Genomic DNA, 17,193 nt, shown 5'->3' with positions numbered 1-17,193 from the left:
TTCAGATTTGATGCTGAATCACTGTTTATTGACATGGATGTGACATTAATGGAAAGGATTTGGGGAAGAATAGTTACAAGATAATAGGTATGTTCCCTTTCAAAACACCTTGCATGCAAGAAATAATATGTAGGCTTTGATATAATAACTTAAAGTGACATCTTTTGGTTTCAAAGAAAATTCATGGTCAGAAACGAGGAATGCCACAATCACCTGTTTTCTCCCCTTCCCTCCCCCTTGAAAATTTATTTCTGGAAGTCGTTAAAATTCAGATCCCATCTTTTATAACAAATGATGTGAAGTGTTAGGTACAGTACTTGGAGTATATGTTTGTTAAAATGAAGGAAGAGACCCTTCCAACACTTTGGGATTTTATGAATGATTTACATCTGGTGCTAAAGTTCATAAATGAAACGTGGGGGAACCAGATGCTTCATTTCTTGACTGCATCGTGTCTGCACATACTGATGGTGAATTGAAAACAGGACTGTCTCATAAATCAACAAAATCTATTTTTGTACTCTTGATTTCCATTCCGAACATCCATATAACACCCAAACAAATGTGGTAAAATTGGTTTTTTGAGAAACCCTTTATGTTTAGTAACAGTGTGGACATGTTAATAAAAAAGAGACGGGGAGGGAGAACCAGTTTTCCGACTAAACGAGCCTAGAATGAATGACTATTCCTGGAGATCCATACAGAAGGTATTACACTTAGGAAAACTGATGGAACAACTGAATGGAATCACTAGGCAGATCCTTGCATTTCCTAAAAGGACCGAGATAGGTGAAGCAAGGAAATAATAGCTTGAGATTTCCCAGCACTGGGCTTTGGAAAAGGGCTTAAAGACAACTTCTGCCCGCCTGTTATAGACAGGGATAACTCAGGACAAAATCAGACACTAACTTTGGATGTGAAGTTGGAGGATCACTCACGTATATTCCCACTGAGATACATTTTGTTCCTTTGTTCATCTATGTTTTGGGACAATGGCCTTTGCTATAGTATGGCTCAATCCTTTCTGAGTAAAATCTCGTTAACTGCCACACACACAGAAGTTTTGCCCAAGTAAGGACAGCAGGATTGGACTTTATTTAGAGTATGTTACTGGTTTATGATCAAAATATCTCAAACATGCCAGTTTTTTTACTCTAGTTAATATTCCAAATCTCACCCCTCCAAATCCTAAAAGTACTGTGTCAAAAATGTCTAATATGTGAAATATTTAAAATACCTGTGATTTTAATTTGAAATGCCTTTTGAGGAATGGTAAAAATGACAGTAATATCATTAGACAGCTACTCATTGAAAACACATGCAGGTCTTGATGGTTCTGTTAACAATTTCAAACAAATACTTATTTTCTTTACATCCATCCTGCACATTCAGCATAGGTGAGGTGGCAGATGTGAGTCTTTGCGAGGGATTTAAATGAGGTGAGTGAGTTGGCTTGGAGAAGGTGTCCCAAACATAAGGGATAACATGGAAAAAGGTCCAGAGACATTTGTGAGGGTATCAAGGCTGACTTTGCTGGTGGAGCAGAGAGGTTGATGTATGAGAGACGGTGGTCAAGGAGGTGAAGTCAGGGAGAAGACAGACTATTTTAATGTACAGTCTGTTTTAACTAGATGAAACTCTTATGACCTAATTTTTCTCCGAGTGAATCAATGGAAGTTTTGTCTTTGATTTCATTCGGAATAGGCTCAAGCATCCCCCCACCACTTAATATACTGAACTTCACACCCTCTTTCACATTGAGAAGGAGTTACTATAAGCGACAGAACTGTTCTCTATTCCTCTTAGTTCAAAATATGTCCCTAACTAATACAATTTGCTATATGTCATAAAACACAAAGGAAAGCACTTTTCATGCCAAATATCAGAAAAGTGCTCTTTTTTTCCTCAACTGCAGAAGTAACAGAAATGATGCATTCATTTTAAATTCCATTCATGTAAGCCCTAATAAAAGCTATTATAAAATACAATTGTGTGGAGACAAAAAGAGAGATAATATCACTATAGCTCAATATAAAATTTAAGTAATTAAGACATGAAAACTATTACGCAATTTACTATGAATGCCATATGAATAATAACATGTTTAACCATTTTGCTGCTAGTGTATTTTTTACAGAGCTTTTATAAATTGTTTGAGGTACACATATTGCTAAAGGTCTACATTCCATATATTTTAATATGTTGCTGTGAAAATTAAGCTAGTTAGATTTTTTCCAGGTACTTTGTATATGTATTTTTAGTCATGGGTACAAACATGGCACTATGCCACACATTGGATTCTATTTTAAAAAAGCTCATTTGTGCATGATTTGGACTATGGCTATAAATAATACAGCACCATCATTATGTAGTGAGAATAGAGTCAATAGTATTTTAGCAGTGCAAGCCTAATCAGCTGCAGAATAGTCATGCGTTCCCCTGCAAACAGACTGATGGATCCATAGATGAAAACAGAGAAAGAAAGGTGGTAGTTTTTTAAGTATATAATCTATATGCATGTTTCTTTCACTGTGTCATATAGAATCTCTGTCTCCTCTTCTCCAGCTAGCTTCAGCAATCCCACTAGAAACAGTTGTGGGGGACCCTAGTCCTCAGGGACAGATTTTCTCCTGGCCCATAGAATGTTACAGTTCTGTGTCTCTGGTATAGATATTCTTACCTCACAGCTGACGTATGCAATGCAGTCACACATGCATGTATCATACTGCTTAGCAACAGTTAGCAACATCTGCTCTATGAGCTAACATTTCTATTTTTCACATCATGGGTTTTTTTTTACTTTCATGCTGAGACTCATAACAACTTATTTGCTTCATTTCAGATGTCAGTGCAACCCAGTCGAAGGCATTATCCTAAGTACTGTAGCTGGAATTGGCAATTGGTGCTGGTGATTCAGTAGGTGGCACTCTTCCCTTTAAATAAGTACTGAACCAATGCCCCAGCATAGAATAGATGACAGTAGTAGCCTCCAAAGGGGCTATGCTACAGATCCAACTTGTTCAATAAGCAATAAGGTCTTATAGTTAAGAGCACACTTATGGGGCAGGAGGGAGTTCTGGATCTTGGTTCTCGTTCTAACAGTGCAATTTTGGGCTTGTCCCTTAGGTCATCATTTTCAAATGGCTACTATTCTTGGGGAACTTGAGGATGCTTGGACCGGACTTCCAGATGCTGAGTACCCACAACTCTGGTCTATGAGAGAGAGAGAATGTGCTCAGAACTTGAGAAAAATCAGGTACTTTATGTCTCAATTGGTTGGCTTAAATTCCTCTCTGCCTCAGTGTGTCTGTCTGTAAAATGGGAAGCATAACACTTACCTATTTTGAAAGACAGGTGCATTATGAGGCATGAATATGTTTATAAAACACTTGGACAATCTTGAAGAAAAAGCACTGTATTAGTGTATAGCACTATATCAATATAATGAGATATTGCTTTATGGACACAGGTGTTTAGATTGTTCAGGATTGTTGGGGCAAGGACTGTATCTTCATGTGTTTTTGTTCAGCTCCTTGCATAACAGGCCCTAGTCCTGCTTGGGCACTATAATTATTAAATAGTATTATGAATATGCACCAATTTATATTTAAGGTCATAAATGGGCCAGGCAGTCATTTGAATTTATAGATAACAATACCAATATTGGAAGGCCAAAAAATAGGCCTATGAAGTTTTAGTTTTGCAATTGTTCATGCTCTTCATGAAATTGTAATGGCTATGATTATTTGTCAGCAGAGTATGCCCAGCTCTGCTCACATGTGTAATCTAGTTAAAGTCTGTATCCTGACTGGTGATACAGAGTTGGTGCCAGCTGCTTTATTTGATATAGTAAATTGTTTGATCAAAAATGTGATAAAATATAGTTATGTTAGGAAAAGTCAGTCACATACAAAACTGAGAGGGTATGTCTACACTACCACCCTAGTTCGAACTAGGGTGGTTAAGTAGGCAACCGGAGTTGCAAATGAAGCCCGGGATTTGAATTTCCCGGGCTTCATTTGCATATTGCCGGGCGCTGCCATTTTTAAATGTCCGCTAGTTCGGACTCCGTGCCCGCGGCTACACGCGGCACGAACTAGGTAGTTCAGATTAGGCTTCCTATTCCGAACTACCGTTACTCCTCGTGGAACAAGGTATACCGGTAGTTCAGAATAGGAAGCCTAGTCCGAACTACCTACTCCATGCCGTGTGTAGCCACGCGGCACGGAGTCCGAACTGGCAGACATTTAAAAATGACGGCGCCCAGCAAGATGCAAATGAAGCCCGGGAAATTCAAATCCCGGGCTTCATTTGCAACTCCAGTTGCCTACATTACCACCCTAGCTTGAACTAGGGTGGTAGTGTAGACATACCCAGAGATACTTGAGTCTACATGACTTAATGAGTGTGTACTCATCCTGGGGGCAGTTAGTCCAAGGCTGTGTCTACATTGGCAAGATTTTGGGCAAAAGCGACTGCTTTTGTGCAAAATCTTGCCGCCTATCTACACTGGCCATGAGTATTTGCACAAGAACGCTGACTTTGTAATGTACAAAATCAGTGGTTCTTGTGCAAATACTCTGACGCTCCCACTCAGGGATAAGCCCTCTTGCGCAAGTATTCTTGCGCAAGAGGGCCAGTGTAGACAGCAACGTTAATTTCTTGCGCAAGAAAGCCTGATGGCTAAAATGGCCATCAGAGCTTTCTTGCGCAAGAGAGCGTCTACACTGGCATGGATGCTTTTGCGCAAAAGCAAATCTTTTGTGCAAAGGCACATGCCAGTATAGATGCTCTCTTACGCAAATACTTTTAATGGAAAAGCTTTTCCATTAAAAGTATTTGCACAAAATCATGCCAGTGTAGACGCAGACCATATGGGTCATGAACAAATCAGAGGGAAGCCTTGCAACCATTCCCTTTATGGCTAGATAAGAGAAGGGTCTCAAAACTTTTGACTTTGGGAAAGATTTAGAAACACCTGTTTAGAGGATAGAACACAGAAGGGTTCTGTTGTTAATTCTACATCTAACCTTTGGTATTACCTTAGGCAGATTCCTGTCCATCACTGGTGCAGCAGCACTTCCACTATCTGTGACATGGAGGTAACAATACTGAGACACCTTTATAAACTGTTTGAATGTATAATCGATGAAAAGGGTCAAATCTGAAGAAGAAAAAAAAGCTAGGTGTTATATCTTTATGAAGCTACAAGGAATGTTCAACCACTCAGACTGTTCCACTGACTGAATGATCTGACATCTCTGTTTGGAGAAACAATGCTTTTACAGCAGATCATTGTTTTGTCTCTATTTGGAGTAGGAGTGTGTGTGTGAGAGAGAGAGTGGAAGTTATTTTTAAGGCTTTATCTTGAAGAGAATTTTTTAAAAAAACCCAAAACTCCAAGGTATTTATAATAAATTAACAAAGGCTGTTGCTGAGTGTTACATATTCTCTATCATGCCAAGTCTGCTTTGCCTCACTGCTTCATGGTCTTTTTCATCAGGCCCAATTGCTGACAGAATGACACTCTAATAGGAAAAGACATCGTTTGGAACAGTTATTAATATATAAAAAGGACCAAGTTAGTAAAGGGTTAGCCATCTATATGTCCAAGTTCAACAAGACACAATTAGGGTTGCATTATCTCTCTCCCTGGAGCACACATGTGTAAATTTATGAAGCTTAGGAAGGAGGCCAATTTAGCTCTAAATGTATCTTGTTTAATATGGACATTGAAATGGTTAATACATTTAAAAATAGATAGCAGTCTTTATATACAGTAGCTTAGATTTTTCCTAACTTGGCAGTTAATGCATAATAAATATTTTTGATCACATATTACTTTTGTATTATTTATAATTGTAATTGTGTTTGAGGATTTATTTATTCATATCACATCGAGGAAAAGGCATATTATTAACAAAGGGCCATATGCTCTCCTTTGTATAGAAATAAAGGTCCAGAAAGGGCTAAGTACTATGAAATTGAGCTGTGTAAGGTAATACTGTTGGGCTATTCTGTCACCAGGAAATTGTTTGTAGTAACCATTGGTGTGGCTAGAAATGTCTCATAAGACATTTTAAAATTCAGAAGAAAACAAAGCCTATGGCGGAATGGGAATATGTGGAGCATTGTGCTACTATACTGATGGCAGAATCTGGATTAAGCTACATGGCTCCTGTGAACATGCAATGAATTGGACCCCACATTTTCCCCTTTTGCTCCCATTTTGACCCATGGTCCCTGTATGCTCTCAGATTCAATGAATCATTTCTATATATGTGACACTTCCCAGCAGTTCTGGGTCTCTGTGTTCTGTGCTTTTATTTCGCTTTAATTTCCCCTAAATGTCTGCTAAGAGCCCAGTAAGCAGTGGAAAGCTTGTAATGCTGCTAGACAATATTGATCTCCCATGCTTTGGCAAATTCTGTGGTTCGTCACTGGTCAGGTCCCAAAAGTGCTGGACTAGAGAGGTTCAACCTGTCCTACAGTCATGTTGGTAAAGGGGCTAATTTAAGTGATAGCTCACGTATCACATTTAGTAGTACTGTAAGTTTTGTATTTGAGCTCCTTCAGTATTTGATGAACACTACCTACTCCTGGTGAGTTATTATTGTCTAACTTTTTAAATTTGTTCCAAAACCTCCTCTGACACACAAATGTAGGACAGTTCTTCAGAATTGTCACCTAAAAAGAATAGCTCAAGTGGTAGGAATTTCCCTCATGTGCTCTGCAAAGAATTAATTTCACTTCTCTGGAACAGACTTGCTTTCCTTGCATGCTCCTTTAGCACCTGGATTGTCTAGTGGCCCCTTGATTTTTTTCCCCCAGTGTTCCAGGGTCTGATTTACTTAAAAATATTCATAGCTCTTGTGTCTTTTAGTACTTACTCTTCAAATTTATTTTGGCCTCCCTAATTATACTATGAAATCATTATAATAATTAAATGTTAATTGTCTTACTCCTAAACTCCTGCTGCTTTTTTCCTGCAATCTATAGATTTGCATTTTGCTCATATTGTAAATGGGTGTCCATTGTGAACCAAACAATATTTAAGTTGCACATGATCAAGCAGTGTGAGATGTGTCTCATGCCCCTTGCTTGCCAGGAGTCTGTGGAATAGCTTTTAGTGACCTGCCTTTACTCGCAGACCTAGAGAAAGTGTGTGTGTGTGTGTGTGTGTGTGTGTGTGTGTGTGTGTGTGTGTGTACACACATACATCTTCACTCACACTAATTATATATATAAACTCTTCATGTATTTGTTCATTTCTCTCTCTCTCTCTCCCCCTCTGTATGTATATGTGTGTATACATATATATAAAATTTCCTGCGGGATGACAGAGTGATGTTATCACATCACTCTATGTCCACAGGAGCCAAGCCCCCACCCACTCCAACCCTGGCTCTCCCCAGGGCCCACGTGGAGAGCTGAGACTGCTACAGCCAGTATGGGAGAGGGGAGTGAGAGACTGGGTGGCCGTGGCCGCAGCCTCAGCCTGGCCCTTCCAGGCAGCTGAGCAGAGGGAGGGGGCTGAGAGACCGGAGTTGGCATGGCCTTGACCCCAAGCCTCCCCAATGGCTGGGGGGTGGAAGGGGCCAAGAGACTGGAGCTGGCTTAGCTATGTGTGTGTCAGGGTCAGGGGCGGGAGGAGAGCTGGGGCTGCTGTGCCAAGACCTCAGCCCTCCACTCTCCAGGGGCTGGTGCCAGGAGACTGGGGCTGGCGTGATCTCGGCCTCAGCCCTCCCTGGCAACTGGGGGGGAGGAGATGGCACAAGAGACCCAGCAGCTGGGAGAGAGCCGGGGCTGCCTACCCCCAGAGAGAGGGGGGTGCAGCCTCCTAGTATGTGACCAGTATGGCACAGATTTTCATTAGAGAACCCACATGACTTTCTTTGGCAGCCTGCTATGTAGATACTGACTCCAGAGATTTCTGTAATCTTTATGTACCTGCATGCTCTCTGCTAGTTGGCATTCAGAGGTCTTTGAGTCACAACAGCAAGGTACAGATTGTAGCTGATAGTAAAATAAAGCTGCTGAGTGAGTTGGAAGATGATGATGTTATTCACAAGTAGCAGATGCATTGTTGCTTGGGGGTCCTTAATTCTTTTGGGGGGCCAATGCAGGAGTCAGGGTATGGTGGGGAGGGTGCAGGAGTCAGGCCAAGGGGGTTGGGAAGTGTGGAGGTGCAGGAGTGAGGGTTTGGGAGTGAGGAGGGGTAGGGGAGGGGTCTGGAGTGTGTGGGAGGGATAGAGTGAGGGATCGGGGGTGAGGAGTGGCTATGGGCTTAAGGTGCAGGAATGAGGGCAGAGGGCTAGGAGGTGTGTGTGTGGGGGGGGCTCAAGGCAGGAGGTCAGGGCTGCAGGAGTCAAGGCAGGGGGCTGTTAGAGCTCAGGGCAGGGGACTCAGGGCAGGAGGTTGGAGATGTAGGAGGCTCAGGGCAGGGGGTGGGCCTGCAGGAATCAGGACAGTAGAGGGTGGCTCTGAGCTGGGGGTGGGGTACAGGAGGTAGGGCAAGTAGTAGGAGGTGCAGGACTCAGGGCGGGGGGGTTCATGATAGATAGCTAGGAGGTGGGGGTTGGTGAGGGTGGTGCTACTCTGGTGGCAGCTCCTCCTTGGGGGCCAGGGATATGTTGTCCTGTTGGCAGCTCCTCCCGGGGAGCCTGTGGTGGTGGGGCCCCTGGTCAATGGGGCTCTGTCCCCAGTTGAGCTCTGGGGCCGAGGTCTGGGGTTAACAGGTTTGGCCTGGGGCTTTCGGGCAGAGAGGCCCCTTACTTAGACCAGAAGCCTGCAACATGCAGAGCCCCGGTGTCCTACTGGTGCAATTGTCCACCTGTAGTCACTCTGCAGTATAATCCCCTGTGCTTGCTCCCCCACTGTGGTCACTCTGGAGCATAACTGTCACTATCAGTCCCCTCCTCTAGAGTTGCCAGATAGTTTCAACAAAAATACCGGACACACTTGACATTACATCACAATCTACATTACATCTTATTTAGAAAATACCGGACATTTATATTTTCTCAATTTGTTTCCCGAACAGAAAGCTCAAATACTGGACTCTCCGATTCAAAACCGGACACCTGGCAACCCTACCTTTCAGTATTATGGAAAACAATCCAATTCCAGAAACATCCCATTGTATTGGCACAACCAAACCCTTGACATGCTTTAAAGAGGAAGATGCATACTAAATTTGGTGGTCCTAGCTTATGGTTTAGGAGGAGCTCTTGGGAAAATGGACTCACAGACTGACGGACAGACAGATAGATGCACATTTCTAAAATATACTGTAAGATTACTGAGAAAATGAGGGATATAAGGAGAAACATGGGGGGGTGTCTATAGTAGCTCGTTAATTTGAGCTAGGTAGGCAAATCAGGCAACCGGAGTTGCAAATGAAGCCCAGGATTTAAATATCCCGGGCTTTATTTGCATGGTTCCGTCCGGCCGCCATTTTTAAATCCCCCTTAGTTCGAACGAACTGCCCACGGCTACACGCGGCAGTTTAACTGTTACTCCTCGTGGAATGAGGAATAACTGGGAGTTAGTTATGTCTCCCTTATGGTGCTGGTTTCAACGAGATTTCGCTCAAACCATAACAATAGTCTAATCTATATTTTTGAATGAGATCACTCAAAAGTAAAGAAGGGTAGTGTGTTAATCTGTAACTGAAAAAACTTAAAACATAATGAATAATCTTGCAGAACCTGAGGCACTAACAAAATTTATAGATGGTATCATGAGCTTTCATGGGCACAACCCACATCTTCAGACAGACCAATCCTTGCTTGCAGACAACCCCCTAACCTCAAACAAATTCTTTCCAGGAACAACACAGCACACCTCCATCATACTCACCCAGGAACCTAACCCTGCAATCAACTTCGGTGCCAAGTCTCTCCACACACCTATCTATACAAGTGACATCATTGCAGGACCTAACCACAAAAACCACCACATCAGAGGCTCATGTAATTGCACATCCACCAATCTGATCTGTGCCAGCAATGCCCCTCTGCCATGTATATTGACCAAATGGGACAGTCTGTACGAGAAAGGATAATGGACACAAATCAGATATTTGAAAAGGTAACACACAGAAACCTGTTGGGTACTGCAACTGGGAGGGGGAAAGGCACCCTGGGGTGGGAGTGGGGGGTGGGGCCCTCCCCCCGCCCCCTCCCCCCGCCCCCCATCCACCCGCCCTCCCAAGCGTCGCTCGTAATGTCCCGAGCTCGCGGGGCCACCAATCAGTAAATGGGGTTGGTCCACCGGCATCCGCCTGCTAAATCCCCTTCAGTGCAGTCCTTGTCAGGTGACACACAGGGAGGGCCCGGCCCAGGGCTCTAAGGACAGGATGTATTCCCAGGTCTGCTTGGTGGAGTATCGACCCGCAATGCACCAACCCACAGGCTTTTCCAAGAGCCGTGCCCTAGGCCTCTTCCTACCTTTGTCCGCTGCTCACTTCTGCCTCCTTCCGCTCCAGAGTACAAGCTGCCTCCTCTTGCGCTGGCGCCACTCCTTTGGAATGTCCCACTGGCACTACGTCCAACGTGGCGAGGGCCGGGCCGTGGCTCTCAGCCCTTCTCCCTTTCTGCTCCTAAGGGCGGGTGCACTGGCTGGCATCCCCTACAGCCACGGAGCATGTGCGGCAGAGTCGGCTCCAGGCCAGCACCGCTGCTTCTCTCTAGAAGACTGGGGATGGCGTGGATGGCGTGGCTGCCGTGCAGGGTGCCCGGGCGATCCCGTCACAGGGACCATTTTAACTTGCCCAGGCACTCATTAATGGATCTCAAAGTTACTGTATTATTGTAAGCCAATTTCAAAAACAAGCTTGAAAGGGAGGCTGCAGAACTTAATTTTATTTACAAGTTTGGTATCTGCTGCAAAGGTCTAAACAAAGACCTTGCGTGGGTGGCTCGCTACATTCCACATCTTAATGACATAAAAAACCAAGCACCGGGTATTAAGAGCATTGAGTTCCATCTCTATTAGCTTCATTTAGCATGAACACTCTAAATGACCATTTTTTCCCTTTTTTTCCCTTCTCTTCCCCTGTCCCCTCTCCTTTTCTGCTATTTATTTGGAACCTGGACTTCTTAACTCCATTCATCTGAAGAACCGGGTTGTACCCACGAAAGCTCATGATACCATCTACAATTTTATTTAGTCTCTAAAGGTATGTCTATACTAGCCCCCTAGTTTGAACTAGGGAGACTAATGTAGGCATTCAAAGTTGCAAACGAAGCCCGGGCTTTAAATATCCTGGGCTTTATTTGCATCTTCCCATCCGGGTGCCATTTTTAAATCCCCTTAGTCTGAACTAACTGCCCGCGGCTAAGTCCTTAGTTCAAGTTAACCATTACACCTTGTGGAATGAGGTGTAACAGTTAACTCGAACTAAGGACTTAGTTCGAGTTAACATTTAACTGCCGCATGTAGCCGCGGGCAGTTAGTTCAGACTAGGGGGATTTAAAAATGGCGCCCGTACAGGAAGATGCAAATAAAGCCCGGGATATTTAAATTCCGGGCTTCATTTGCAACTTCGAATGCCTACATTAGCCTCCCTAGTTGGAACTAGGGGGCTAGTGTAGACATACCCTAAGGTGCTGCAAGACTGTTTTTAAAATTTTTCAAAAAAGTAGGTGATGGGTGGGATGAGGCAGATTCACTGAAGGAGAAGCTAAACGAGTGATTAGAGAGAGGATGGAGTTGCAAAAGCTGAAGGGAGACAAGATTTCACAAACAGGACAACATTTAAGTGTCAAAAGTAGCTGAGAGGCCCAGAGGGGTAAGGGAAAATCAGACCTTGAGAATTGGCTAGCAAGAGCTCCTTAAAAGCTCTGAAAGCAATTTCAATGAAATAAAGACTGGAAAGGAGTCTAGGATTGAACTGAAGGATAATAAAACCAAACAAATGTAGGCAAAAGAAGAGATGGGGTGGCAGAAGGTGCAGGTAAGATTAGACATGTTTTTTTATGATAGGAGGGACTTTTTTGCTATATATTTTACCATATAAAGCACACCATTGTCTAGTCAAATAAATTTTGCAAGAGAACAGAGACCCGTGTTACAGACAATACTCTGAAATTGTAATTTTTGGACTTGTCTATACTCTGGACTCACCATTTCAGTCCTTCCTGTAGAGATTCAGTAACCAGGGCATATTCCTCCCCACCTTCCTCCCTCCCCCCTTCCACCTCCCCCCCCCAGCCCCAGCCTCCCCATCCCACAACTTGATGATGCGATTGATAATTACCATAATCTGTTTAGTAAAATTTTTTACTTTTGGTCTATAATGAATAATTCCTAAAATTGAAAAAGGAAAGGAAATTGTTTGGTTAAATTTTTTATTATTTTGTGTCTCACCAATAAAGACTGAACTTTTTTCTCTAATCATTTTTTTTCCAATGGGGAAGAAATAAAGAGTTTAATACTTTCAGGAATATAAAATGAGATTCAAATAGATACAGCAGAATGCAGCAATCACCTCCCATGCATTCCTCTCAGGCATGTCACTGTTATTAAACAGGGCCCACTTTTATTAAGAATCTACTGACATCAGGTCTCTACCAGAAAGGGAAACTGAGTAATTTACTATCCATCCCAAAGCATAACTAGATCTATCTGAACTTGATGGAACAGGATGGGAATATAGCATTACCCAGGATTGAGGACAGACTCCACTGGGCCTGTCCTACTCCACTCTACTTTTGGAGGGGTCCAGCTCCACCCCTCCAAAAGGGGCGGGGCCTCAGAAGGATGGAGTAGGACTGAGGCTAGTTTCCCCCAGCCAGTCCTACAGCACTTCCTGGGGCTGCGGCAGCAATTTAAAGGTCCTGGATTCCAGCTGCTACTAGAGCCCTAAGACCTTTTAAAGTGCTGGGCCCCCCCGGTGGCTGCCTTCTCGTCCTCCCTCACCCCCTGTCATTGGCCCTGCCGGTGCCTGTTACATGAAGAGTGCTACAGCAACTTGGGAAGGGAAATATCCATTTTCACCAACACAATAGCATTTAGAAATTGTTATGGAGCATATTTACTGCCTGAAGTTAAAGCAAAAATCAGTGCCATACAGTTTTATTCAAGTCAGGAAGAAACTAATTGTCCTTCTGCCAAAGTTTTAAGTGCTACATTTTTTTCATTAAAATTTAACAAATGTTCATCTTAAAATAGACTGACAATGGGTCAGGTTGCTCCATTTTATCTATTATGAACCTAAAATGTGCCATAGCCAGTAGAGATTCTTTCCAGATCAATATGTAATCTTACTCCTGAATTTTGCATATTTACTGTCACAGGAGACAGTAGCTCTTTGGATCTATTGTTTAAAACGATGACCACACCGAAAACACCTGAAGAAGACTGCAGCAGATCAACTTTCCTCCCGCTGCCCCTGTGTGACTAGTTCAGTCCTGTCATCCCAAACAGATGTTTTATGAGGTTATTACTGTTTATATATCTCCATTTCTATTGTAGCTCTTTTAAACAATGGATACAAGAGTTACCTAATACCTCGGTAGAAGTTCTCTTACTCCAATGCATTATGACCCTCTTCTGACAACAGAAGTTACTTCATAATCTTGTGCATATGCATAATCATATGCAAATTTGATATTATCTCACATGGCTTGAACAAAGACATGAGCTGGATGGGCTGTTATATTCAACACCTAAATGAAATCAAAAGCTAAGTATCAGGCACTTACAGCCTACTTGATTAGCCTCATTTACCATGGACACTTTGACAGTTTTTCCCCCTCCTTTCTCCCGTCCATCTTTTGCTGCTTTATAATTCAACCTCTTTGCCTCTTGCTCCATATTTATCATCTGAAGAAGTGACTTGTGACCACAAACGCTCATCATACTAGTTATATATTTTTGGTTAGTCTCTAAGGGTGCATCTACATAGCACCCTAAACTCGAAATAAGATATGCAATTAGCACTACAAAAATTGCATATCTTATTTTGATTGTATTTTGAAATAGCTTATTTTGAAATGTGGTCCAAATTTACGCTATTTCAAGACATCCCTTAACTCCTGTGGAACAAGGGTTACAGGGATGCTGAAATAGCCCACCTGTTATTTCGAAATCTATTTAGAGAACAGATGTGGGGTAGCTATTTCGGTATCCTGAAATAGCCCCATTGTCTAGATGTACCCTAAGGTGCTACAGGACCATTGTTGTTTTTCATAATCCTGGTTTGGCAAATCTGAGTTCCACCATCCAGGGCCAAAGACCTTAGACTTTGGCCCTGGGTGGGGGGGCTTGGACTTCAGCCTCAGTGGCCCCAGCAAGTCTAACACTAGCCCTGGCAAGCCCATTAAAACAGGGTATTGGCCAGTGTTCCATCTAAGCTGTGCAGTAGCACATCTTCACAGATGATTAATCAGCCCCACCCAGACAGACAGCTCTGTGCAAAGTCCTGAGCCTCTGATTGGGAGGGGCTGATTAATCACCTGTGAAGCTGGCTGTCATTCAGTTTAGAGGGAACACTGGTCCTGACCCATATTGGGGTTCCAACCTATCTTTTGAGAACCTCTGACCTAGACTAGTAATCCTGTCTCATGGTGAGTAGTACCTTATTCCACAAATTATCCCATCAAAGTCAATTTAAATTGTAAATGCTTCAGGGCAGGGTCTATATCTTATGTTTAGACAATGCCTACCATAATGAAGCCCCAATCTTGACAAGGAACCACAGATGTTACCATAATGCAAATAATAATAATAATTAATAAACTGGGAAGGAAAATGCTAACTGGTATGAGAGAGGATATTAGAATCTGCCCCTGGCATGATGAATAAAGAATTTAGAAAACAGATTAGTCATTGACAGAGTTAAACATATGAAATACTATTTAAGGAAGGCATTTGCATTCCTTAGTGCTTAATACTAAATCTCATGTTGAACTAAATCCAAAATAAGATGTAGATTTTGGGATATCTAGAAATGTAAAGTTTAGATCTCGTGTGAGATTTTGGTGTTCCTCTTAATGCCTCAATATTCTCCTGATGCCAACATGTAATCTAGTGTAAAGGTAAAAATATAATAAATCGAAATCAAAAGTCTTTGTATTTAAAACAATTACTTAAGTCAAACTAGAAATAAATGGCTATTCATCTTTTGTGTGTATGTGTGTGCGCATGCGCCCCTCTGTACGCTTCTTAAATGCCACAAGGAAATAAGAGTAATTTTGATATTAAAATGATTACTGCCACTTTGTAATAAACTGAGGCGACTTTAAAAGTCTGTTCCCGATCTCTTTCATGATTTAGACATCACACAAGCTATAATTGTGCTATTAAAGGAAAGAGAGCTAATCTTTTTGCATTTGAAGTAAGCCCTCATCATCAGACCCGACAAAGCCAGACAGATCAAAAAAAGAGTAAAAAAGAGCATTTAAGGAAATTAGTACAAGTGTCAGTTAAAAGGTAAAAATTAATGCACTTATTATTGAAATATGGTTGAAACCTACTTTCTTTTCATTTCTTTGATATTACCAAAGCATAAAACATTCAATTAACTTTCCATTGTGTTTAGGGGCAGGGTGGGGAGAAGGCAAAAAATTGTCATTGAAGTGTTAGGTGTATAGGTGGTGTGTGTAAGGCAAAAAATGTTGAGATACAAGCATAGGATACAGCAAAGGCTTGTACTTCGCAGGCCTCTGAAACAGTCCTCCTTTCGTGTGTCCCCGAACAGTTTTCTTGGCATACTGAATTGAGCCTTTGAGAAGGTAGCATGCATTTCTTTAATCATCACCAGAGTATTTGCCCTACGGATGAATATTATCTAGATGCTTGAAACCTGCATGGCTTTACCCCTAATTCCTAATAAAAAGTTAATTCAGATAAATTGATAATTTTTTGGATAATTTAGTGACAATATGTAATAACATAAGTGAAACAGATACATTTATTTTGTACTTACCTTGTGTCATAAATATGAATTCCCATAGCCGTATCTTTTATTTTTTGAAAGCTATTATCAAGACTGCTGATTTGCAAAAACTGATTTAGGATCTTTCAAAATATATCCTTCATTTGCAACTGTTTTATGTTGGCAATGCAGAACCTGCAAATAATGTGTAGTTATGCAGCATTTTCCCCAATCTTGTGCTATTTAAAGTGAAAGAGAGCAGCTTTTTAAAATGTACTGATATAGAATAAAGAGAGACAAAATGCTAAAATCACAAAAAATAGGAAGCCTTCTGAATCAATTCAGCATAGCTGTTAACAGACTCTTTCTAATATATTGAGTGGAAATATCTCAGTCTTAACTATCCCTCCACCTTCCATTTCATCTTAGATTTAATAATATTAAGATGATTCTGTAATGTCCAACATGATTTAATGAAAAAAAATGATTTTTTGAATTGGGGTAAATTATCTGTGATTATTTTCCATATTTATGATTTTACAGTAAGAACAGCTGCTGAATATTTTCTTGCATGCTGATTCCACTTAATCAACATTATTCCTAATGTTGGCTATGTAAGTTAGATATTGTGTTTTACAAACGTGTTCCTTGGAAACATTAGCTTGATGATAAAGTAGGGCACCTTTGGGTACTAATAATTAGATTTCCCCCAAAATGCTGCTGTTAAATTAGGAGATAAATCTTAAATGATAAATCATTTGCAATAGTTGTGCTACTCCCAAGCCAAATGTAAACTAGCACTTAAGGAAAACATCCCCAGTTAAAACAACCAAACACACCGATGTGATTATTATTCCTATTGATATGCACATGATAGAAGTTAATGCCATACTGACAGATTTAAAGCTTTGTAAATGTGCTGAATCAAACTTGAAAGGTAAAAGCAGCCATTACCCTAAGACCTAAAAGAAAGACACTAATCAGCAGGCTTCTCCCCCTCCCCCCATCTCCCTACAGATGGTTGAGAAGAAAGTTTTTGTAAGCATTATTAAAATGCAAGGCTGAAAATAGCCTAGCCAAAGGAAAAGAAGATTTGACCCTCACATATTGGTTACATTCCATTATTCGTATGAAATAGGGTGGAGATACACCTGCAGCAGATTTAGGATGATGGGCTGAGTGGTTTACAGGCCCACAAGCCCACACAGCAAAATAGGAAGGGAAATCAGAGCATGAATTGCCTGTAGTATCAACATTTAAGTCTCTCAGAACTCATAGTTGAACGTTCTCTACTCACTGTTCACAACTGT

At 41.7% G+C, this 17,193-nt stretch overlaps 2 long non-coding RNA genes across 2 annotated transcripts in view; one reads left to right on the top strand and one right to left on the bottom strand.

The window, feature by feature from the left end:
* Positions 1 to 5,166, bottom strand: part of LOC112545921 (uncharacterized) — a 33,368-nt gene extending 28,202 nt beyond the window's left edge. Inside the window, exon 1 of the long non-coding RNA XR_012903145.1 lies at positions 5,043 to 5,166. This is a non-coding gene — a long non-coding RNA (uncharacterized LOC112545921). The remainder of the gene's footprint in view (positions 1 to 5,042) is intronic.
* On the top strand, positions 1,307 to 5,173 carry LOC142828957 (uncharacterized). Its single transcript, XR_012903144.1, has 3 exons — positions 1,307 to 2,916; positions 3,127 to 3,256; positions 5,048 to 5,173. It is a non-coding gene; the product is annotated as an uncharacterized LOC142828957 (long non-coding RNA).
* The last annotated feature ends 12,020 nt before the right edge of the window (positions 5,174 to 17,193 follow it).

The sequence above is a fragment of the Pelodiscus sinensis genome, chromosome 4, assembly GCF_049634645.1.
Source record: "Pelodiscus sinensis isolate JC-2024 chromosome 4, ASM4963464v1, whole genome shotgun sequence".
NCBI lineage: Eukaryota > Metazoa > Chordata > Testudines > Trionychidae > Pelodiscus > Pelodiscus sinensis.
This window is presented reverse-complemented; position numbering and strand designations above follow the sequence as displayed.